This window comes from Mus caroli, unplaced genomic scaffold (assembly GCF_978045245.1).
Source record: "Mus caroli unplaced genomic scaffold, Mus_caroli_1 scaffold_14, whole genome shotgun sequence".
Lineage (NCBI taxonomy): Eukaryota > Metazoa > Chordata > Mammalia > Rodentia > Muridae > Mus > Mus caroli.
Window position 1 is genome coordinate 20,453,258 of NW_028227269.1, and position 26,353 is coordinate 20,479,610.

General features: G+C 46.2%; 1 pseudogene; it reads left to right on the forward strand.

The window, feature by feature from the left end:
• Positions 1 to 574: 574 nt before the first annotated feature.
• The window catches only part of LOC147001178 (hippocalcin-like protein 1), a 116,474-nt pseudogene continuing 90,695 nt past the window's right edge, over positions 575 to 26,353 (forward strand).

The following is a 26,353-nucleotide window of genomic DNA, read 5'->3' on the forward strand; positions in this document are numbered from 1 at the left end:
TGTCTCCTTATACCATGATTCTGCATGCATGCTCCAAGTAGACTGTATTTAGCTATAAAAAGATATTCTTTCTGTCTTTCCTAGAGTGTTCTGGGTTGTGCCATGTTATATACAGCCATTTTGTACCTCCTGAGGAGAGCCATCCTGGAAATACTAAAAGCCAGAGCTTGCACTATCATGGTCTTGAGTTCTTCTGGCCCAGAAGATCTCAACCTTTGTTATCATAACCCCTTTGACAATGGAATGACCCTTTCAAAGGGAGTCACCTAAGACCCTCCTGCATATCACATATTTACATTATGATTCATAACCATAGCAAAATTACAGTTATGATGTAGCAACGAAAATGACTTTATAGCTGGGAGTTCACCACAACATGAGGAACTGTATTAAGGGGCTGCAGCTTTAGGAAGGCTGAGAACCACTGCTGTGATGGATGGCACTGGACATACAGCAGATATTGCTTAGCCAGCATGGTGGTAGAGTGTGATAGGAAGCCAGACATGGAGTTTCAGTTATCCACAGCTTACCTTGTGTCTTGGCCTTGCAGGTTTAGTCTCCACTGCCAGCTGCCATGGGCAAGCAGAACAGCAAGCTGGGTCCTGAGGTGCTGCAGGACCTGCGGAAACACAGGGAGTTCACCAACCATGAGCTTCAGGAGTGGTAGAAGGGCTTCCTCAATGGGTGTTCCACTGGCCACCTGACCATGGACAATTTCAAGATCTAGGCCAAATTCTACCCCTACAGAGACACCTCCAAGTTCGCTGAACATGTCTTCCACACGTTTGACACCAACAGTGATAGCACCATCAACTTCCGAGTGTTCATCATTGCTCTGATCATGACCTCTTGGGACAAGCTGAAACAGAAGGTCAAGTGGGCCTTCAGCATGTACGACCTAGACAGCAATGGCTACATCAGCTGCAGTGAAATGCTGGAGATAGTGCAGGTACCTGCACTTGACAGGGCCTGGCGCATGGGGAGTCAGGGATCCAGGACCCCCATCCCCGGCCCCATACACCAGGTCATTCCTCTGCCCACTTGCTACCTGGTATACTAAAGGACTGCATGTCTGCAGAGAATAATGATAAAAGCTAAGCATCTATCGATTGCTTGCTGGAAATCAGGCCCCAGGTGAGCTCATCCATCAGGTTTATTCACACAATTCTATAAAACGGGTCTTTTTTTTTTAACCTCTAATAAGATCTGAGGCTCAGATAGGTGATTAAGAATTGTCAAAGCAAGAACTGGGAAAATGGCTCAGTGGGGAAGAACACTTGATACTCAGCATGAGGACCTGAGTTCTGAATCCCAACACCCACGGAAAAGGCAGGAGTGGCTGAGCATGCCCGAAACCCTAGAACTAGGGGACAAGTGAGTCCCAGAAGCTTGCTGAGCAGGCAACCTAGCTAAAATGATAAGCCCCGGCCGGGTTCAGTGATAGAGAAAGGGAATCTTGTGAACACCGGTATTCCTGTTTGGCCTCTGCATGGGTGTGTGATCATCTACACACATATGTATAACATACACACACACTAGCTGTCTATAGGGCTTCCTATAGAAATCAGAACGGCACAGTAAAGGATGAGTCAGCAGTCAGTCCTTCACAGGAGCAATGCTTATGTGCACCCTGCATCCTTCCTACTCCATGCTCTAAACCATCTCTGTATTTGGTCCAGTGAGCTGACTCTGTGGGTAAAGGTGCTTGCTACCAAGCCTGGCAGCCTGGCTTTGATCCCTAAGACCCACATGGTAGGAAAAGAGAACCAGCTTCCACAAGTTGTCCTCTGAATTGGTCGTGAGGTCATCTCCCTCAAATAAATAATTACATACATCCATAAAATAAGTAAAGTAATTATATACAGTGCCTAATACAATGGCTATAGATGTTAATAATAATTTGTATTATTTGGGAAATAACAAGAAACTGTGTACCTCCAGTTTCGTTTTCTAGACTATTTTCCACCTGTATTTTGTTGAATCTGCAGATTCAGGACCCATGGGTGGGCAGGGATCAATGGATTTCCCCTTTGACCTTCCCTCTAGGATTTCCCAGCTCCCCACCAAAGACCTTCCTTTCAGACAGATGCTTTCCCCCACAACCTCCCCTCTACTCAGAACCAAGGAGCCCTACATTCTTCCATGCCCCAGCTGTATCCTGTGCTCTTGAACATCACTTAAACTTTCCTGGCTCCCTTTACCCAGCACCTTGTTTGTGAGACTTGTTCTGATGAGAGAAGGGTCCTGACTCTGCCCTGTCATTGCTCCTTGGTTAGCTGAGCAAGGACCGTAACTCACCCTCCGTCCTCCAGAGCACACTCACAGATGCCCCTTTGCAGGCCATCTACAAGATGGTGTCCTCCGTGATGAAGATGCCTGAGGACAAGTCCATGCCCGAGAATCAAACAGACAAGATCTTCAGGCAGATGGAAACAAGCAATGAAGGTAGGAAACATGGTAGGAGTGAGCAGGTGGAGTGGGAAGAGGGGATTTGAAGAGGGGGTGAGGGTACGGAGAGGGGAGTAGGTGAGCCTGTGAAACTGTTGATGGCACAGAGGTTTTTGGTATACACTCTCTGCCCTATGCAGGCCTGCCCTTTTCCAGCCCACTTGATTCAGCTCTGATAGAGGTTGGAGGAAGTTTGGAAGCAAGATGGACTCCTGAGCCCTCCTGGAGGTTCTAGCCAAAATCACCTGTTCTATTTCACTCAGTGGATTTTTAAGAGTTATTTTATTATTTCAATTTTGGGCATGTGTGTGAGAGAGAAAGACTACATGCATTTGCATATATGCATGCAGGTGCCTGTGGAGGCCCAGAGCAAGATATTGGATCTCCTGAAGCTGGAGTTACTGGCAGTTGTAAGCCCTGGTACTTGGATGCTGTGAACCAAACTCTGATCCCAGCAGAAGTGGTAAGTGCTCTAACCATTGAGTTTCTCTCCAGCCACACCTCATCCACTTTGAGCTTAGACCAGGCCAAACTCAATAAAATGCACTCAGCACGTGGGACAATTATTACTAAAATGCCTTTGTACACACAGTTCCTGCATCTGGACTCCTCTTCCCCGTTTGAATGGAAAACTCCTACTGACCCTGTGAAACCTTGTCTCTCTGTCTCATTTGTGTAGCCTTCGATGTCCCCCATATCTCCTTCTTAGTCTTACTAGCTACCAGTCAGTAAGAACTATATATGCCTTCCATTTGGAGGCTCTATTATATGTTCTTTGTGGTTCACATATTTTTAATGGCCATGCTGGCCTAATTAGGGTCAGATCACTAGTCCTGTTTCCCACTAGGTATTAAAACCACTAGTCTCCAAAAGTTTAAGTGGTCCAGTCATGATGGTTCAACTTTCCAATCCCAGCACTAGAGGAGCTAAGGCAGAAGAATCTCAAATTTTAGGCCACCTTTGGCTCCCTAGGAACACCCTGTCTCATAGAATGAATGAAGAGGCCTAAGTAGCTTGTTCTAGGTCCAGTAACTGACAAGGGACAGACTCAGGACTCAAACCCTGTGCTGCCTGACACAGAGCCCCTAGATACTGTCACCACTGCTTAGCTCTGTCCTCATCCAAATGGTGTGGGAAGCCTTGTCAGCTTCATCTCACGGTCCCCTTGACAGCCAGCTTCTCTACACTAGACTTCCTTTTTCTGGGAGCCATTGAAGTTGACTGAATTGTTCCTATTGAAAGGCCCAGGAACAGTCTAACAAGTCTCGATTCCAAGATATTCAAGAGCCACCCTATGGTGCAACACTGAATGTGAGCTGAAAGAACCTAGTGGGGAAACCCCCACTCAATTCCTGATTCGACATGCACCCAAGAATCACGAACAGACGACCAACTTGATGTAAGAACAGGAGGTAGTTTAATGGCGGAGCTCTGGGTCGAAATGTATCTCAGGGAGGAGACAGTGGATTTGACCATGAGGCTTGGAAGCTAGGGGTTTTTAAAGAAAAGGGGTGGTGCTGGGGGAGGAATTGGCGCGGTTTCACATGATTGGTTGATTTAAACATCAGCAGACTGTCAGAAGTGCAGGAGATAGGGAGGCAACAGGCCAGTCAGGACATGTAATGATGGGCATGCCCGGGCATGTCCCGGCCTTTTCTGCTATTTTCTCAGCCCCAGGTTTCAAAGCTCACAAACAACTCTTTGGGCTATTTGACATACATTACATGAATCACAGATCTCAATTTTTAAAATTTTCTTTCATGAGCCTTAGATGGCAGTGGTGCACTACTCAATTGCTGCTTCTGCAGCCTGAAGGACTATTTTTCCACTGGGTGAATCTGTGGCTTCTGTTATGGACCTCCAATATCAGAATTCATGGATGGAAGAATTAATATGCTAGTGAGTGACCGAAAATACGTGGATCCAAAAATTGATATCAAGAAGATAGGGTGTTTCCCTCCCCCTTGTTTCTGTGGGAGTTCACTTACTAGGTTTCTCAGAGACTGTCTCATTTAGGAAAGACCCCTCAAAGTGTAGAATTTAGCCAAAAAACAGAAGCACCCCCAATGGTGTCACTAGTGCACGGAGCTCTGCTTTAACCTCTTGACACGGACTTCAGGGTCACTCCAGCGTCAGCTGCAGCTGTTAAATGTAATCGACAAATCATGAAAGTGTATTTTCTTTGATTCAAGCTAAAATTAGCACAAGGCCCTGCAAAGCCTTCTAGACATGTAGCCTTTTCTGGTAAATGCAGCTTAGAAACTAGTCCATTGTCCTTTCTAAGCTGGTTATTTACCACAGGATGGACCACAGGGGGAGGGTACTCAGAAGTGAGCCTGAGAAGAAAGCCGCCTGCACAAAGGGTACAGAGAGGAGGATGGGGCAGGAAGGAAGGGTGCAGAGCCGAGGATGAGGCAGGAAGGTTCATTATTAAGAGACCCTACGGTCACCTCCCCACAGAAACTTCTCTGCAATTTTCTAACCATAGGAAGAGCCTTCAGTGACAGTGACAAGGCAGATCTACACATGCTCTGAAACTGCACCAGATACCATGCACACAGCATGCATGTGTATGTGTGCGCACACAATCATGATATGAAAAAGCTGTGTGGATGGTAGCAGTGTCCCTATCCCTGACTTCAACATCACTGTAGCTGTGCAGGACAGGACCAGGGGTGAATTTGAAGGACAGATGCATGGACCCAGCTGCAGCTTCCCTTGGGTCTGTCATTACTCAAACATCAAAACTTTTATTTAATTTTTTAAAACAGGGCTGTGGGGAGACAATGGCTTAGTGACTAAAACATGTTCGATGTAAGCATGAAGACCAGAAATCAGATCTCTAGAACCATGTAATAGCTGGGCAGGTATGGCAGTTACCTGTAATCCCAGCATCTGAGAGGCAGACTGGACATCCTCAGGGTCAGCTGCCTGGCTAGCTTAGCTGGAATCAGCAAGCTACAGTTCAGGAGACCTGGCCTCAATAAATACAGTGGAGAGTGGGGTAGGGAGACACCCAATGTCTACCTTGAGCTGCCCACACATGCACATGTGCCTACAATATGGAAATACACATGCACAGTGCATATGCATACACATGCAAAAACATTAAATCAGAAATGTAAAGAAATCTGTAGGCCCGGGTGTCTGTGACCAGTCCATTCTTCTGACCTCCAGCTGAGGTTTGTAAATCTGGCCCTTTCCTCTCTACATATCTCCCAGCTTTCTCAAACTAACTTGACCTGAAGGAAACCCATCACTGCCTTGGTACTGAATTCCAGGGCCACTCCAGGATAGAAACTGGGGTCCTCCTTAGCATCTCCTTCTATGTCCACTTAAACAATGATTCTCAACCTTCCTAATACTGCGATCCTTTAATACAGTTCCTCATGTTGTGGTGACCTCCAGTCAAAAAAATTATTTCCCTTGCTACTTCATAACTGTAACTTTGCTGCTATTATGAATTCTAATATAAATATTTTTGGAGATAGAAGTGTACCGAAAAAGTTAACCCTTAGGTTGAGAACTGATGAATCTGCCTTGCTGTGGTTGGTGCTAGTTTCTCCATCGTTAGACCTGTCAAGAGTTCAGGCTCTTGACAATTGTCATCTTGAGCAATGACACTGAGAATAGACCCAAAGTCCAGACCCATAATCCTGGCCAGGAGCCTTTCCCGGCAGAAAAATCACCTGGCATTGCCCCCTGTGGACTGGGTACCTGCCTTACAGGGTAGCCCTATGGTGGACACAGGGTTTGTCTTCGTAGGTAATGTCCTCCTCTTTTGTGGAAATTTTAGATAAACTCAGTGTCTGAAGCAAAAGACATGAAGATTTAAGGAGAGTTTCAGAGTGAAAGACAAGGAATCTCTAGAGAGACCAGGTTCTGTCTGGTCAGAACCAACTAGCCAAATCTGATCCTCTGGTTCCAGAGCCAGGGCTGGCTCCAAAAGTCCACTCAGCACCTCTCAGGCATTAGGCACCAGATAAAAGGCCTGGAGCAACTTCCAAGGGAGCAGTTGGCCATGTGATAGGGGAGTTTGGAGTTTAAGGACATTTTGTACCTCAGCTGCTTTTCTCACCCACAACTAGGACCCGTGTGACATATGTGTGAGCCCACAAGTCACACAACTTCCTAAACCTCTGCTCCTTCCTTTGTGAAGTGAGACTAACTAAACACATGCAGTACTAAAATCCCTCCTCTGGGGAGACAAAATGGTACAGTTCCCCCTAAGGTCTCCATGTCAAACGGAAACAAGATTTGCCGAAGTTCATTCTGTAAAGCCAATGAGTTTATTGAGCTTCCTTAGAGAACATAAGGGGGAGGTGTTTGCAGTAGTTTGGGTGCTCCTCACCCAAAAGGCTGCACATAGAAAGCCTTTATCCTGCAGGGACCAGTTCTTCTCCATAGCCATATGGATGATGGAGCCCCGCCCCTAGTCTTCCCGATGTCCTGGCCATCTTGGAGGGTGTTTGTTTAAGCCAGGATGGGGCAGTCTTCCTCAAACCCACAGATGTGCAGGCTGGGATGCAGGAGATAAAGAGCAAGCAGGGACCAACCACACCCTAACTCTCTCATCTGTTTTTGCAGTTGTATAATCTACTGGTGCACAGACATAGCCAACAAGTTTGGATTTTAGTTGATGCCAGATGCAGTCAAGATAACTGGCCAAGATCAGTGGTCATGGGGTTAAAGAGAAGCTGGGCAGCACTTTCTTCACTGTCACCAGTTGGATACCAACTCGGATGGATTTTGTTAAACCTGGAACGGTTCTGGCATGGAAGAGGTGCACAGTGAGAGTTAACTGTGGCAGGGAGCTTGGGTAGGAGGTCAGCAGTGAAGACAGTTAGTCCATTCTACAGACACTGTGCTCAGGGGCCAGAGCCGTGCTACAATGGTGGCTCTTGTCAGGAGTTCAGGCTCCACTGTGGAAATGGACATCAGGAGTTGGCTGTAATATGAAACTATAGCCTGTGGGGATGTGGTCTCTGAAGGGGTATAGCAAAGACTTGAGGAATGATGCTTGGGAGTGGGCACCTCACTCTAATGGAGACTCCAAGCAATTACACACTCAGTCCTTCACTGAGCCACATCTGACATCCCCTAGGGCAGATCTCTTAGAGACAGTTCCTCAGCTCAGAGTGGCTGAACAATGCAGCCAGAGCTGGAAGGGTTTGCTGGTTTCTTCTCTGGTGTCTGTGACCAAATATCTTCAAAAAGCAACTCATGGGAGAAAGGGTTTCTATGGAAGATGGTTTAAAAGGATGCAGTCTATCATAGCAGCAGGAAGCCCAGAGAGATGAGTACTGGGACTCAGCTGGCTTTCTCCTGTTTATGCTCTCTGGAACGCTAGCTGGGGGAATACTGCTGCCCATATTTAAGGTGAGTGACTCTTCCCATTTCAATTAACCTGACAGATAATCCCCTGAAGACATACCCTGAGTCATATATCTATGGTGATTCTAGATCAGTGGGTCTCGACCTGTGGGTCTCAACCACTTTGGGGTTGGTGGTGGGGGTCACATATCAGATATTTACAATCTGATTTGTAACAGTAGAAACATAAAGTTTTGAAGTAGCAACAAATAACTTTGTGGTTCGGAGTCACCACAGCACAAGGAACTGTATTAAAGGGTCGTAGGGTTAGGAAGGCTGAGAAGAGAATTGCTACACTAGATCCTGTCAAATTAACAACTAATATTGAGCAACCACAGAGGGTCAATCACAGATCTCTTCCAATGGAACTCCTGGCCCACTGAGCCTCACTGCACTGATTCTTAAAATTTGGGTAGAAGAAAAGTTGCCACCAATGTGTCTCCCCGGTGGGCACAGACTAACGACAGTGAGATAAATGCCTTTCCTGACCTCCAGTATCCACTGTGAGCATGGGTTGTCAGGGGCCTTGGAGTGAGGAAGGCCAACATTAGGTACTATAACTGTAACTCAGCGTGGAGATGACCGCCCCTTCAGGTCTTGGGGCTGAGCAGAAATCAGTGTCAGAGGACCAAAGGAGGAAGAAAACTCTATCGTGCTCAGGGCTGCATGGAAAAGGAATGGAGGTCAGAGAGCCACAGTCCAGAGATGCAATTACACTGCACAAGTACTTAGAACTGATGGTTCCCTATGTTTCTCCCCAGCCATGACAGGCAGCTCTGTTAACAACAGTGTTCATGTTCAAGGTGTGGTTGATCCATTATTCCTGCACTAGCTGTCAGAGTGTGGCAGCTAAGGCCAGGACTATACAAGGCTTCCATTCAGAGTTTCAGCTGATACCTGCTAGTGGAGATTTCCCAGGCCCAGAAAGACAGACATGGCAGATAGTCCTGAGGTAGTCTCCAAGTTCTGAATAGAACCCTGCTCAGGTCTCTGTGGGACCTGGAAGAGAGATGCCCAGTCTGACCTGGAATGTTCATACAGGTTGCCTGAAGCTGGTACAGGGAGTTATGGAGCTTAGGTGGCAAGCAGGGCCACCTGGGGAAGAACAAGATGCATAAGATAGAGGCAAGATGATCAGTGGGAGGGGAGGGGAGGGGAGGGGAGGGGAGGGGAGGGGAGGGGAGGGAAGGTGTGGGGAGGAAAAGAGGAGGGGAGGGAAAGGGGAGGGGAAGGGAGGGAAAGAGGAGAGGAGGGAAAGGGGAGGGAGAGGGGAGGGGAACGAGAGGGGAGGGAGAGAGGAGGGAGAGGGGAGGGAGAAGGGAGGGAGAAGGGAGGGAGAAGGGAGAGGAGGGGATGAGAGGAGAGGGGAGGAGAGAGGACTGTCTGGGCAGAGAGTCCCCTTTCTGGTATTTGTTAACAAGCTATGAGATGAGCCAGGGTGCAGGTCAGTTAGAGGTCAGAGGGAGGAAGGAAGGAGACTAGACTGACATCAGAGCTTCCTCCCTCAGCCACACAGACATAACTGGCAAACGCTCACTAGAGCATTCTTTGTCATAAGAACTGAACATCAATCCTGAGAGATGCAGTCAAGCAATTTTGGGGTATGGAAAGCAGTATGCAGAATATGATACACAGAATGTGATACACAGACATAGGTACATACATTCACAAGACTAAGATATATCTAAATAGCCACATGAAAAACCTTGGCATGCTTCTGTGTATAAGAATAAGGCACCAGGCAGTGGTGGAGCATGGCTTTAATCCCAACAGGAGGCAGCAATAGCTGAATCTCTGAGTTTGAGACCAGCCTGGCTACAGACTGAGTTCCCAAACAGCCAAGGGTAACCAGAGAAACCCTTTCTCAAATAAATAAATAAATAAATAAATAATAAAAATAAAGGAGAGAGATGAGAGGCAACCTCCTTAGGGGTCCTCATGGGTTCCAACCTCAAGCAACGGGTGACTTCTAACATCTAGTGATAAAACAGGCCCCTGCGTTGGTCTCTATCAACTTATTGCCCACTCATTATGAGGAGGGAGGCTACCTGCCAGTGTTAGGAGCCCTATAGAGAGGCCCAGGTAGCAACAGCCCACAGGAACCAGGGCCTGCCGGCTGCCACCTGAAAACACACAGAGAGAAAGTTGCCCTGGCCACAGCCCAGATTCTGGGCCAGCTGAGCTACTGCATTCCTGAGCGACAGGAATGCTGGGAGAGCAAACACTAAGAGTTTAAGGGTAACCTTTGGAGGAGGTCCACTGTCTAAAGGCACACCAGTGGGGACCCATGGGGAATGTGAATGCTTCCTGAGAAGTCCTGGGCTGCTGACAGTCACTAAGGGCTCTTCAACAGTTACAGACATTTAAAACAAAAATAAGACAGGCTGGAGAGATGGCTCAGTGATTCAGAGCACTGGCTGCTCTTGCAGACAACCCCATTTGGTTCCCAGCACTCACACAGCATCTCACAATGGTCAGTTTCTCCAGTGACTCCCTCTTCTGGTTTTCAGAGGTACTGCACTCATGTGGCACACCTACATACATGTGGACCAATGCTTATACACATAAAATTAAACAACCCCTTTAAAAAAAAATGCAGAAGCCAGGCACGGTGGCATATACCTTTAATCCCAGCACACAAAGATACAGCCTGATCGACAGCCTGTATCTACATAGCGAGTTCTAGGACAGCCAAAGTTACATTATAGAGAGACCTGGTCTGCGCTGAGAGATGGAGAGAGAGAGAGAGAGAGAGAGAGAGAGAGAGAGAGAGAGAGAGAGAGAGAGAGAGAGAGAGAGAGAGAGAGAGAGAGGACGAGGGCGGAGGGAGGAGGGAGGGAGAGGGAGGAGGGAGGGGAGGAGGGAGGGGAGGAGGGAGAGGGAGGGAGGGAGCATTGGGCTGAAGTAAAGAAATGGCCCACTCATCCCATCCTATTTCCCACCATGACAACTGCTGGTCTCCAGCACAGACTGGCCAGCAAGTAACAGGGAGAATCAGTCCCAAGAGTTTCTCAAGACACACTGAGATAGGTGCTCAGTGCTCTCACCTTCTGTCTGTCTGTCTGTCTGTCTGTTTGCCTGTCTGTCTGTCACTGTCACTGTGTCTGTCTGTCTGTCTGTCTGTCTGTCTGTCTGTCTGTCTCTCTCTCTCTCTCTCTCTCTCTCTCTCACACACACACACACACACACACACGAGTCCATCTCACTGCCTCCTCTGCCCACTCGCCTACTCCAGAGTTGTTAGTGACGTGGGCCTGCCCATCTGAGAGCTGGGATCAGTAGAGGAAGCACAGCAATTGACTGTCTATGGGTTTTGTATGAGAAAAGAGAAACATTTGGTCTCAGAAAGGATGGCATTGCTAGGAGTACCGGGGTGGAATGGGCTCCCATCCTGGCAGGGACTATGAGGAAGTCACCTCCCTCAGTGTGGGGAGAGGGCCTGGGAGGTCACCTGGGACTGCAGTTGTCCCTCTGCTGTGTGATCTGAGGCCAGTTTGGAACCTAGGAGAGTCTAACCCAAAGTTCACCTGCTTTAAAAGGTCTCTGATTTGTATGGGATATCCTTTCTCACAGCAAAATACAGACCTAATACATCAATGTAAGTTAAACCTTCTCCTTACCAAGGGAGGGACTTAGAAGGGCCACGCTGTTCCTGTACTTCTACTCCATCCCAGACACCCTTGCCCCATTTTGGTCCTTAGAGCCAGACCTTTAATGAGTCCCATGTAGAAGGGTCTGTAGCAGTGACATTACAGAAGACTATCCTGTGGGACAATTGTTTCCTATTTGTGTTTCCTCATGAGCTTTAAATAGACAGGCAATCACAGTGACACTCTCCCTGCCACCAAGACTGTGCTGTCCCCTGTCCCCAGAAGACAGACTGGTGAATCACACAGAACCATAAAGACTGTCCCCTTGGCCATGATCTCCATGCCTCCTCCTGTCCCCTGTAGCTTAGGGTTTCATCAGTACCAAGAGTATGTTTTGTTTTTTGTTTTTGTTTTTTTTTTGGTTTTTTTTTTTTTTTGGCTTTTTCGAGACAGGGTTTCTCTGTGTAGCCTTGGCTGTCCTGGAACTCACTCTGTAGACCAGGCTGGCCTCGAACTCAGAAATCCGCCTGCCTCTGCCTCCCGAGTGCTGGGATTAAAGGCGTGCGCCACCACGCCCGGCTTTTTTTTTTTTTTAAGATTTATTTATTTATTATATGTAAGTACACTGTAGTTGTCTAGATATTCCAGAAGAGGGAGTCAGATCTCGTTACGGATGGTTGTGAGCCACCATGTTGTTGCTGGGATTTGAACTCTGGACCATTTGGAAGAGCAGTCGAGTGCTCTTACCTACTGAGCCATCTCACCAGCCCTCCAAGAGTGTGTTTTAATGAGTAGACTCCCCACAGCAGTACATCAATTAGTTTAAAATTGCACCCGACCCACCCCACACACACCTTGTGAGCTTGGGCTGAGGCCACATCTCCAGAAAGAGCATTGGCTGCCCTCCCACGTCTGTCTCCTCTGCTGGCCAGCGACTTGTCAAAGGGTAGAGGGAAACAGCATCTAAAGTTAGGAAGAAGAAATGCCTTTTGTGTCACTGACCTGCATTCTTTCCATATATTTGTTTTCATAGCAACAAACCAAATGTTTTAAAACAGAAACCAGAATTGATGTGAAGCAATTTCATCACCTGCCTTCCACAGAGCAATTGGCGCCTCCATATTAAGTCCTGTGTGTCCTCTGCTTCCTCCTTTTGGGGCCTCTGTTGGACACAGTTTTCTCTTTTGAGCTACTCACTTGCAGCTGAGAAAGAACCTTTCTTCCATAGTAGCAAGACTCAGAAGTGGGTAATCCAAGACAGCAACATGTCTTTATTGCCATCATCAGAAAAGAGCCAGGCCCCCTTCCACCGCACAAAGTGGCACAGACCTAGGAAATTCCCAGCTCCCGCTTTCTCCACAAAGCTAGCTCAGTGACATTTTCCAAGTGAGGAGGCAGGAGAGGAGGTGCAGTCTGTCTAGACTAGACTGATGAATAGGCTTTCTCAGCACACCTACAGCAGTATGTGTGGACACTGACATGTGGGGCTGCTTCTTGACTTTGCCCCAGAAGACACAAGCCCCACAGAGCCTCACCCAAGAGCCTGAGTACAACTAAGTATTAACTAACTCTCTTCCTTACTCACAGATACAGCTCAGTCATGGGCAGAACAGACATGCTCATGGGAATTCAGAAGGGAAAACTGTTAGCAATGAGATGGGTCCTATCCTTCCTGAGGGAGCTGGTTACAAAATTCAGGCAAGGCAACCTCTGAAAAACAAACATGTCATGCTTATGCAACAAGGAGAGACCTGGCCCTGATAGAGCCAAAGAGGATGTTTGGAGTAGGAGAGGGACAGAGAAGATTATAAAGAGACCTGTAGATGGGTATGAACAGGAACACCAGCAGCATATACATCTTCCAGAAGTTAATACATCTTCCAGCAGCCAGGGATTTCAAAAAGAGGTGAAGGCAAAGAACGAGAACCATGCCTATGGTTCGTGAGGTACAGGCATCCTTGGGGCTTTTGAGGCTTTAGGTGACTCTCAGAAACCTTATGTCATGAACCCAGGTGGAGATGGAAGTTGTTGGGTAGAAATTTAGAAGTCCTCATTTGCAATAGAAGTGTCTGCCTTCTCACCACCCCTCAGCAGCCCAAGAAAGTTCTTCAGGCTCCAGCTTAGCAAGGCTTAAGCAACTGCTACGAATAAGAACAGGTTTATTTTTAAAGCAAAATCTCCCTTGAGTTACAAAAATAAATCATATTCGGGCTGGCATGTAGCAAAGTTGGTCAAGGGCTTGCCTAACTTTCATGACACCCTGGGTGGAGTACTCAGTGCTACATAAAACTAGGCATGGTTGCACACATCTATAGTCCCAGAACTCAGAGGTGGAGGCAGGAGGATCATAAATTTAAGGTCATCGTCATCATCTGAACAGCAAGCATGAAGTTTGGGTCTACTTTGGGCTATATACACCCTATCCTGGAAACAAACAAACAAACAAGCAAATAAATGACACTTGTAAAATTTCAAATAAGCCAGGCAGTAGTGGGGCACACCTTTAATCCCAGCACTTGGGAGGCAGAGGCAGGTGGATTTCTGAGTTGGAGGCCAGCCTGGTCTTCAGAGTAAGTTCCAAGATAGCCAGGGCTACACAGAGAAACCCTGTCTCCACCCCCCCCAATTCTTCAGATGGTTCCAGCCCCCTCAGGAGCCTCCCATTGCCTTTTAATAATCATATACCTCTCTCTCTCTCTCTCTCTCTCTCTCTCTCTCTCTCTCTCTCTCTCTCTCTCTCTCTCTCTCTCTCTCTCTCTCTCCCTCTTTCCCTCCCTCCCTCCCTCCCTCTCTCTCTATTTCTCTCTTCCTCTCTTCCATTTTGGGATATTTTTTCACTCCATAGAATTCCCTAGACATTCTTTATGGCTAAGCTGCATTCCACAGCACCAATGCATGGCATCTGGGTTACCAAGTCACTATTGAAGGACATCTGGACAGTGCTTATGGCCATTACACACAATCACTGTGAACATTTACAAAAAGGTGTATCTGTGAACACCAGTTTCCATGTCTGTGGGATAACTGCCCAGGAACACGATGGTTGGACCTCACAGCAATTGTATGCTCAGCTCAATTGTTTGTTTTAAAATTTTATTCATTTACTTCTTTCATAGATGGAGTGTATGAATGTGGAGGTCAGAAGACAAATTGAAGGAGTCAGTTTTGCTACATTGATCCTGGGTTTTAGCCTCAGGTTATCAAGCACCATTACCCACTTAGCCATCTTACCAGCCTGTGTGCTGTTGGGCATTGGGCTATACACTGACAGTCTGGTCTCCAGTCAATCTGAGGTGTAACCCCGGGACCCAGTGGGACAGAAGTTCTCTCATGTCTCCAGGAACTCTGGCTCCTGTCAAAGTTACCACCCCCACAGCCCTCACAAGAGAAGCATGGCTTTAGTCAAATAGGCAATGCCCCAAGCTTCTGACTTTCAGGTTAAACTCCTCCCCAGTTATCTAGCAACAGTAAAGATAACAGCATTCCATAAGAGGGGCTGTTTGGCCCCTCTTCATTCTCTTGCTCTCTTGCTCTTACTCTTCTTACACTTACTCTCCACTCTCCTCTCCTCTCCTCTCCTCTCCTCTCCTCTCCTCTCCTCTCCTCTCCTCTCCTCTCCTCTCCTCTCCTCTCCTCTCCTCTCCTCTCCAACCTCTTACTCACTCCCTCTTACTCTAGACTTTCTTCTCTCTCTTCTTTTCCTCCTTCTCTCCTCTTGGCCATGGCTGGTCTCTCTCTCTTTCTACCTTGTCTCATTCTCCCTGCCTTTCAATAATAAAGCTCTAAAACCATAGACTCTCGTTGTTCATCTAGGCCTGCTGTGCTTACTCTCACCTGCATGGGAACCTCTCTCCCTCTGCCCTCACTCCAATAACCCCAGTGCTACAGGGTGTCGTCCCTGGGCCCCAGGTCAGGGGCTGTCCCTTTTCATCCACCACCACCACCACCCCCCTTCAAGTGGGGTTAGTGGCTTAGATGCCCCCCCGGGTCTGGGTGGATAGCATCTGGTAGCCCTCCTGCATCTGCTTGCCCAGAGCATAGGAGGAACTCTGGCCAGACGTGGGCTATCCTTCCTTCCCCCTCCTTCCCTTGCCCCTCTTTAGTACCCACAGTGTGCTATGTTTTGTTTCTTACAGAACAGCTGAACTCTTTTCTAGGAAGGTGAATTAGGAGACCTAAACAGATAGAAAATCTATACAGAGACATAAAAGGGGGATTTATTAGAGTGTCTTCCAGGCTGTGGTCTAGTTAGTCCAACAATGGCTGTCTACTGGTCCAGGAATCTAGTAGTTTTTCAGTTCATGACGATGGGCATCTCAGGTGGTCTTCAGTAGACTCTGGAATCCTGAAGACATAGAAGACATAGACTCCAATGCCAGTGAATGAATGAGCTTGCCAGTGAGAGCAAGGGCAAGCAGGCAAAGAGCAAAAGCTTCCCTTTTCCATGTTCTTTCTATAGGCTGCCAGGGGAAAGTGTAGCCAGATTAAAGGTGAACATTTTCATCTCAAAGGATCTAGATTACAGGTTGGTCTTCCCAACTTGGAAAACCTGGATTAAAAGTGGGACTTCCCACTTCAAAAGAAAAAAAGTTCTCACAGGTGTTCCCAGCAGTTTGGGTTTTACTTCATTCCAGATGAAGTCAAGTTGACAACCAAAAGCTGCCATTACAGGTGGCTGGGACATTGTACATCCACACCCACAATTTATGAGAAATTCAGTCACTGTAAATCTTTGCCACTGTTTGGTGTGTCATTGTTTTTATTTTAACTATTTTGACACATAAGCAATGATAGTTCACTATGGGGTTTATTGGATTTAAATACAAAGAGAAGGGGCTAGAGAGATGGCTCAGTGGTTAACAGCATTTTAGGCTCTTCCAGAGGACAGAAGTTCAGTTCCCAACACCCCCATCAGGCAGCTCCCAACCAAGTGTAAGGTCAGCTCCAGGAAACCAACCAACTCTTTACCTTCTTTGTGCACTGCACTCAATTGTGAGCATCTGTGTGTGTGTGTGTGTGTGTGTGTGTGTATGTGTGTGTGTGTGTATCTGTGTGTATACACACACACACACAAATCTCTACATAATTAAATATCAAAGAAAATTTAGATAAAACATTCACTGATGTAAAATGTCCAGGGAAACAGTTTTTATGCATTCATGCTAGAGGTATACAGTGCATGTGTGTCTGCTGCCTGTGGAGGACAAAGGAGAGCATAAACCCCACCCCTCTCATCTGGAACTAGAGTTACCATTGTTGTGAGCAGGTGCTGGGAATCAAACCTGGGTCCTCTGCAAGAAAAACAAGGACTTTCATTGATCCATCTCTCTTGTCCTGGAGAACTTGTTGGGTTTTGTATGTTTGTCTGGATTTTTTGTTGTAGTTTTTGCGTTTGTTTTTTGGTTGTGTGTTTGGGTAGTTGGTTGGATTTTGGTTTTTCAAGACAGGGGTTTTCTCTGTAGCCCTGGCTGTCTTGAAACTCACTCAGTAGACCAGGCTGGCCTTGAACTCAGAGATCTGTCTGCTCTTCCCCACACTCCAAGTACTGGGATTAAAGGTGAGAGGGCAGCCACCACCATCACCACAGCCTGGCTGAAAAAGCTTGTCTTTTTCTTCATGCTGAAGTGCATTCTTTAGTTTTCTTAGTTTATTTAGTTTTCTTTAGGTTCTTTCGTTTTCAGGTAAGACTTAACTTTCTGTTTTTAGGGTCCAATCCCCTGAGGTGCTGGGTGTAAAGCCCTGCCAATGCAAGACATTTTTCAGTTGATTCATGATAAAACTAAACTATCTCTGTTCATCTGCTCCCCACCTCCTCAGAGTTATTGCTGATCTCCCTGACACCCACACAGTCATGTGTGGATCTACGGAGGATAACCTCCCTCCAGTATTAACTGAGCACAGCTCTTCATGGTCCCCAAATGCCAATAAAAGCAACTCACTGAACTACATTGCTTAGTATTGCTGCGTTAAACACTATGATTAGAAGCAAGCTGGGGAGGAATGATTTCATTTCATTTGGCAGCTCACAGTCTATTATGAAGGAAAAGAAGGGAGAAACTCAAGCAGGGCAGGGACCAATAGACAGGAACTAAAGCAGAGACCATGGAGGAGGGCTACTTATGGTCTTGCTCCTCACAATGTGCTCAGCTTGTTTGTTTGGGTTTTTTTTTTTTGAGACTTATTTATTTTTAGCGCATGTATGTATTTATTTACTTATTGCTTGTCTGCATAAGATGTACATGCTATGTTCTAAGCAGCCACTAGAGGGCGACAGATTCCCTGAAACTGGAACAACAAATGGTCATGAGCCACCATGTGGATTCTGGAAGTTGAAACCAGGTCCTCTAGAAGAGCAGCCAGTGTTAACCACTGAGCCATCTCTCCATCTCCTCAGATAGCATTTTTTATACACACCAGTCCCACTAATCACAGTGGCTGGGCCTTCCGACACATTAACCATTAATCAATACAATGTCTCATAGACTTGCCTACAGGACATCTGATAGAGGCATTTTCTCAATTCAAGTTCTTGATTCTTAGATGACTCTAACTCATGTTAAGCTGACAAAACCACTAACCAGCACATGCCCTATCAAAGAGTTAAGAGAATCCATCTTGTTTTACAGGTGAGCAAGCTGGAACCCTTACAGGGTGTTGCAACTCACCACAGACTAAATATCGATGGATGTCAGAATGCCAGAATGTGTATCTGTGGTACGGCTGACATCTTCTATCTGTCCAGTTGTCTGTCCAGTCTATCTGGTCACCCTTTCTAAGGTACAAATCACAAGTTTCTTTCAGGCTACAAAGACTCTCTCTGATCACTGATTTGAGTATCCAGACTGAATCTGTCTCTGTCAAACAAGTTAAAATCTTTGATTGTTCCCTGTGCCTGAGGATGTAATAAACTCTGTAAGCCGAGTCAGATCCACCTAGTGGGAAACTAAATAGCTCTCCCTGGCTCCTGTTTGGACCTAGGGCTCAGGCACAGGAATGCAAAGACAGGCCCACCCCCATGTCCCTTCTCAGGTGCCCTACCTGACTGTTTCCTTCCTTCTAACTCAGGAGCACTGCTCCCCAGTCCCTTACTTCTCTAATCCTCCTTCCCTAGTGAACACAGTCAACATAGATTTTCACACTAAGACATATGACTCCCAGCCCTGATGTGAGGTAAGATCAGTTAAGTAGAATGTTGAAGAATATTCATGAGGCCTGGCAAGATGGCTTTAGTGGGCAAAGGAGCTTATTACCAAGCTTAATTGAACCTGTGGACAAATGTGGTGGAAGGAGAGAATGGACTCTAGCAAGTTGTCCTCTGACCATGCACACGACCCATGTATACAAATACATAAACAAAATGTTAAAAAAAAAAAAAGACAACTGTGGGCAGGTTCCAGGTCCCAAGGTTCTGGTCCAATCCATGTCTGCTGGGAATGTTTAAATCATCTGGGTGATTCTAGTATGGCATCAAGGATGAAAATCAACTTCACAATGTAAATGAAAAATTAAATAGTAGAGGGGGCATAACTACTCCTAAAGCACAGGGAAGGTTTTCATTGTAGCTATAAGGAAGAAAGCAGATAGAGGCAAGAGGCCAGACTGAACTTGCCAGCAGAATAAACCATGTGAGAAGGGAGGGAGGGAGGGAGAGAGAGAGAGAGAGGGAGAGAGAGAGAGAGAGAGAGAGAGAGGGAGAGAAAGACAGAGAGGGAGAGAGAGAGAGAGAGGGAGAGAGAGAGAGAGAGAGAGAGAGAGAGAGAGAGAGAGAGAGAGAGAGAGAGAGAGAGAGAGAAAGAGAGAGAGAATCACTGACCAAGAGAGGTGTCCAGCGCCAAGAGAACAGCATAACCCAAATGGCTGAGTTATACAGGGATCAGGCTTGGGGAAGGGAATCTAAAGTCTAGCTCCCAGGAAGGAGAAGTTTAGGATAGGGGATGGGGTGAGAAGTGCTAGGAAGAGCCATAGGTATGGAGGGATGTTGGGAGATCTGGGAGGAGCCAAAAGTACTGAGGGATGCTGGGAGAGCTGGGAGGAGCCACAGGCACTGAACAACACTCCTCCCTGGTCTCCTAGAGACCTTAAGTCTCTTCTTGGATGGTGTGCTCATGTCTTCCCCCTGAGCATGGGGGCCTGGACTCTAGAAGGTAGATTCTGCTGTCAAGGGAGGCAGTAGGGCTAGTGACAAGCTTTCTTCTGCCCTATAAAACAGATGTTTCTGTACCCATATCTGTCTGCCACTGACTCTTCCTTTAAGCAAAAACCCTTCTGGCTTTCAGAAACTGAAATCCCAGAACTACGGTCCCAGCCACCTTGTACAGTGCCTAGGTCCTGGCCCTGGTCCTGAACTGGGATTTTATTGTGAAAAGGAGGCAAGAATCTTCCCTGGGGTGGCAGACATCAGCAGAAAGATCTAACTACTCCCCTCTACCATCAGAGAATGTTCAGAAGCCACAGATGGGCAGCAGGGTCCTGAGAGGACAAACACCTATGTACACAGTGGACATGTGGTTCTGGTTGTGTAGTGCCTGACCTAGTCTGGGCCCCTCTGGAGATCTGGGAGTCACCCAGATCTCACAAATAAAATCCCTTACTACTTCCATTAGCCAAATTAGGATGCTGCTTCCTTGGAACAAAGAGCCCATTGGCTGTGAAGTCAGTGGAAGGAGCAAAAACAAAAAACGAAACAAAACAAAGCAAAACAAAAAAACAAAGCAAAACGAAACACTTGTCCTTCATGGGACCAGCCAGTCTGAAGAGCATGCTCAGATCTAGGGAGGGTTCTCTTCAAGCCATCTCCTGGCCTGTAGGCTTGTCAGACTTCATTAGCCAGAGAGGCAGCAATGTGCCTGAGGTTGGGTCTTCTTGAATGCAGCTCCGTGGAACTGGCCCCAGGCCACAGCATCACAGTACTGGAGTGTGGCACCTGGATTCCTACACCTCTCCTGCGGCAATTCCTTTGGGAGCTGAAGCTTGAGAGCCTTGGTCTTAGCCTTCAATGCAAGCCTGGAGCAGCCCTTGAGAAGACAGGGCTCTCCTAATGAAAAGAGACTGAAGTCTCCCAACATAAAAACCTTCATTTTTCAATGAGAAAACTGAAGCTGGATAGCCAAGATTTATTCAAGAGCCAATGATTTGTGAGGATGGGAGTGTAGACCATAGGATACTAGAAGACAAGAGCATTGTTCTGAGAAGAGGGCGCCCACAGCAGTCACTCTAGATTGCACCCCACTAGAAAAGCACAGAGTTCATTGTGTAGATAGGGCAGGTTGGAGATGCAAACTCTGTTGAAGTTATCAGATTGGAAAGCAGGAAGAAACTGTGACTGTCCTGGCAAGACCAAGGTTATTCTAAAAACACACTTGTGCCCTCCCTTCAGCTTTCTGAGAACAGTGATAATGGACCCCAAGGAACTGGAATTTTCACCAGGAATTTCAAGGTGACATAAGGAAAGTGCTGGGACCCTGACACTAGCTAGAACAGGAGTCTGTCTCTACTGCTGACAGCCTGCAGAACAGATATGGGGAAGGGTTGTGTGCTGAGGAGAGACGAAGATGGGTCGACCATGGGCTGAATCCTGACCACAATTGCCAAACCTAAACACATCTGTAGTCAGGAGCAGAGAGAGATGGATCCTGGTGCTCAGTTGCTTTCTCCATTTTATTCAGCCCAGGATCCCAACCTACAGAAGGGTGCTACCAACACTTAGGGTGAGTATTTCCTTTTATATGGTGCTACCTAGAAATTCTCCTGCAGATGTGTCCACAGGTTTATCATCTATGTAATTCTAGATTCCATCAAGTTGACAATCATTATCCACCGTCACAGAGCCATCAGTGAGTAGGTGGTGATCCTCGTTAGTGGGAGCACTGGATGTGCAGTCAAGGGACCTTGTTCTTGCAATGGCCTTGCTGGTAGTCACGCTTGTGGGGAACAGCCAGACTCTGCTGTCCTTCTTGCTTAGCCCTGGGTTCCAGCACCATATAAAATGGGTTTGGAGGTACATGCCTGTGATGCTAGTACTTGCAAGCAGTTTGTTATTGTTTGTTTTTCAAGACAAGGTTTCTCTATGTAGCAATGGCTATCCTGGAACTCACTCTGTAGACCAGGCTGGCCTGCAAATCAGAGATTCAGCTGCCTCTGCCTCCTGAGTGTTGGGATTAAAGTCCTGCACCATCACTGTCCAGCTCAAGATTATCTTTATATCAGACCAGCCTGGGATGCATAAGACTCTGTTTCAAATACAACAAACAAACACAAAGCCCCAGCGTCTCCCAGAACAGTAGTTAGTTTAAGATGACTGTACCATTCATCAGTGTCTTCTTCACTTCCTGTGGCTATTTTTAAAAAAAGAAAAGTAATGTCAACAGTTAGGATGACTCACATGGTAATGTATCATCTTAGCATTCTAGACGCTAAGGGACGAGATCAATGTGCTGAAGGGGTTGAGTCCATGTGAGGCCATGTACTGGCTGGTTTTGTGTTGTCAACTTGGCTAGGGTTATCACAGAGAAAGGAGCTTCAGTTGGGAAAGTGCCTCCATGAATCCTGCTGTGGGGCATTTTCTCAGTTGGTGATCAAGTGGGGAGGGCCTATTGTAGGTGGTGCCATCCCTGGGCTGGTGGTCTTGGGTTCTATAAGAAAGGAAACTGAGCAAGCCGTGGAATCAAGCCAGTAAGTACCACCCCTCCATGGCCTCTGCATCAGCTCCTGCTTCCTGACCTGCTTGAGTTCCAGTCCTGACTTCCTTGGTGATGAACAGCAATGTGGAAGTGTAAGCTGAATAAACCGTTTCCTCCCCAGCTTGCTTCTTGGTCATGATGTTTTGTGCAGGAATAGAAACCCTAAGTCAAGCCTGGAGGCGAATTTTGCCCACGCCTCTCTTTGACTTGTGTTTAGCCATCTTCCCGTGTCTTCCTTCTTCTATCCGTATTTGCTTCTGGGTCCAAATTGCCTTTCCTATGAAACAAATGGAGCAAAAGTCCTTGTAGGCTGAAGTGATGACAAGGTGGACAGAGTGCTTGCTGTGTGAGCTTGAGGTCTGGGATCCTTTTCCCAGGACCAACATAAGAAGCCAGGAGTGGCCCTGTAAGCCCAGCACTGTGGTGGGTGGAGACAGGAGGATCACTAGGAGCACTGGCCAACTGACTAGCACCAACTTCAGTGAGATAACCCCTGCCTCATACATTAAAAAAGTAATTATTAGAAGTCCTTGATTGTAATGGCTTTTAAACCAAACTGAAAATGAAAAAGAAGAAAGGCAAATTTTTCTTCTCAGAAAGACACGGATGCTATTAGGATACACACACTGTGCTCACTTCAGCCAAGATCTTATTTCTAAATAAGGCCACACACTGAGGCACTGGGGCCAACTTCTTCATAGCTCTTCTCTGGGGAATACAGGGTGTTAAATGATTTCCAGGTGTAAGCACAGATTGCATGCGGGGAGCCCGGGATTACAGTGACAAGCCTAGATTCTAAGTTTCAGCTCTGTACTGAGTGAACAAGCTGCTGACAAGGGGAATCGGGACCTACACTCACTGATTGTTGGTCACTGTCTTCTGAGTTGAAGGTTTCCTAGAGTTTTGCAGGAGGCACAGGTGGCAGGCATAAGATGGCAAGGGTTTGCCATCCCTGATTTGTGTGATTTCTCTTCACTGGGCCACGGATGTATAAGAAGTACTTGGTAACTTTCTTTCTTTCTTTCTTTCTTTCTTTCTTTCTTTCTTTCTTTCTTTCTTTCTTTCTTTCTTTCTTTCTTTCTTTCTTTCTCTCTCTCTCTCTCTTTCTCTCTCCCCTTTCTTTCTTTCTTTCTTTCTTTCTTTCTTTCTTTCTTTCTTTCTTTCTTTCTTTCTTTCTTTCTTCCCTCCTTCCTTTCTTTCTTTCTTTCTTTCTTTCTTTCTTTCTTTCTTTCTTTCTTTCTTTCTTTCTTCCTTCCTTTCTTCCTTTCTTCCATTCTTCCTTTCTCTCTTTCTGACTGTCTGTTCATCTATCTATGTATCTATCTATGTATCTATCTATGTATCTATCTATGTATCTATCTATGTATCTATGTATGTATGTATGTATGTATGTATGTATGTATGTATGTATCTATCTATCTATCTATCTATCTATCTATCTATCTATCTATCTATCTATCTATGTCTATCTATCCAACTATCTATCTATCTATCTATCTATCTATCCATTGTGAGACAGGGTCTATGTAACCCGGTCTGGCCACTATGCCCTGTAGATGCAGTGCTGAGGGTAGAGGTCAGGGCCTCAGGTATGCTTAGCATTTACTCCATTGAGCTACATCCTGACTCTCTTTCAATAATTGATTTTATTTTTTTCTGAGACAGGTTCTCTCTATATAACCTTGACTAGCCTGGAACTCATTATGTAGGCCAGGCTGGCCTGAAACTCACAGAGATCTGCCTGTCTCTGCTTCTCAAGTGCTGGGATTAAAAGCATGTGCCACGATACATGGCCCAAGAATTGAATTTAAAACATGTGAATGTTTATTTTATTGTCAAATGAGCCGGGCACTGGTGGCACATGCCTTTAATAACAGCACTTGGGAGACAGAGGAAGATAGATTTGTGAGTTTGAAGCCAGCCTGGACTTCACCGTGAGCTCCAGGACAGCCAGGAAACCTGTCTTGGAAAGAGAATCCTGTCTCATTAAAAAAAAAAAAAAGTATCAAATGAGCATCCTTTCCATACCTCTCAATTTTTAAGGCCATTTAAAAAATTGTTTTATTACTATTTGTGTGTTTGTTTCTTTGTGCATGCATGTGCACATGTGTGTATGCATGTACTGTGGTACATTGAAGTAAGAGGACAACTTTCAGGAGTAGGTTCCCTCCTTCTACCATGTGAGTTCTGAGATGGAACTCGGGGTGTCAGGTCTATGCAGCAAGTATCTTTATCTCTGGGCAGTCTAACAGGCTCTACAGGGCCATTTATTTTCTTAAGGCAAAACATAGGTACATTAAGCAGGGAGAGGAGACTCAACCTCAGAGTTCTGGTGTGACAGTCATGAGAAGCAGCAGTACATGTTATCCAAGCTCAATCAGTGAATGGTCCCAGCTCAGGACCATTCTCTACCTCACCTAACAGGTTCCACATAACATCTCAGTTAGCCCCATTACATACCCAGTAGCTTTTCTATCCCAGTGTTTCAAACTCCTTCCACAATCCTTCCCAAAACACGGGGCCAGCTCTTAACAATACCTACTTCTGGTACCAATTTCAGTTTCTATCTTAGTTACTTTTCTGTTAGTGTGATAAAACACTGACCAAAAACAATGTGAGGACAGAGTGTTTATTTCAGCTTACAGTTTATGGGCCATCTGGAAGGGAAGTCAGGCCACCAACCCAAGGTAGGAACCTGGGGGTTTGTGGACTGCATCCTGGCTTGCTCCCCCTGGGTTGCTCAGTTTGCTTTTTTTTAATATTCCCCAGCATCACTTCCATTGAAATCAAGAATATGCTCAATGGTCTTGCTTATAGGCAGTCTGATAGAGGCATTTTTTCTGTTGAAGTTCCCTCTTCTCAAGATGGCTCTAGCTTGTGTCAAGTAGACAAAAAACAAACACAGAAGACAGGGATTCTGTCACACATCTTGCAATAATAATAAATGTATAAAAATATATCTTTATAGAGCCATTGAGTAGTAGCGACTTAGTGAGCTGTCCTGTGGGAGCTTGGAAGGGAATATTGTCTCAAGCTCTCAAGCAGTGCAGACAATGGAGACCTGGCTTGTGGGCTTTCAGAAGGATGTTTGAGAATCCCTTGAATATTCTAAAAGGCAGTTTGTATGGTATATTTGAATTAGAATCTGTGGGTCTTGTCAATTGGAGTTGAAAAATCTGGTGTGATTAATAAGAAACCAGTACCACTAAACTGAAACTTTTGCTTTACTGGGAAAATAGAGAACTGATCAAAAGTAGCTGGAACTGAGAAATTAGTGGTGATTAAGAAGAGACCATCATCGTTGAGGTGAGGTTTGGGAGTGTTTCCTTGGAGTAAGCACACTAAAGCTGTTGTTCAGAGGGAGCCAAGCCAATAGGCCATGCTGGTAGCCAAACTCAGTAATGTGTCAGAGTCTCTCACATCTAACTGGTTTTGAAGACACAGTGGGGTCATGGAGAACAGCTGAAGCTTGGCACTCTGAGAGGCCAGCAGAGGTCATCCGTGGTAGGAACGCCTCAGCTGTGGTAGGAACCCAAAGACTGAAGGAGCCATGGAGGGAGGCTGAGGATTGGCACCATATGTCAGGGTCCCTGAAGAGAGACCAGGAGGCTATGTGAAGGTGCAGCTTTTAGAGCCCCCAGAAGATGGAGATGTCAGGACAGTGAGGCCACTGCCCATGAGAGCAGATGCTGTAGAGTGGAGATGGCCTGTGCCTATGAGTTGAGAAGAATTTGGGTGTTTTAAATGTCAGAACCTGTGAAGCAGAGTTGCATAGGATTTCTGGAGCCCAGAAGAACATGAGTGCCAGGCCCTGGGGACTGAGTTATTTGCGTGGTTGGAGTTTAGCTTTGCTTTGCTCAGACTATGGCTACACCCTGAGTCTTCTCTCATGAAATGAGAAAATATTATTATTATTTTATTTCACAGGAGGCCACAGTTTAAACACATTGAACTTTTTTAAAAAAATGGTGTATTTTTAAAAAGACTTTGGACTAAAAGTCTCAGAAAATGCAAAGATGGTTGGACTTTTAAAGTTATTCATGCTGTAATATTGATATTGATATATGAAATATTGAGGATAAACAAGGAAGGAAGAGTTCTGGCTTAATAGTAGTGTGTTGGTGTAACAAGGTGACAGGGGCCAAATGTTCTGATTGACATAAGCTAGAGTTATCTGGGAAGCAGCACCTCAGTTGAGATGATGCACACATCAGATTAACTGTGGCAAGTCTGTAGGGCATTTTCTTGATTGGTGATTGATTG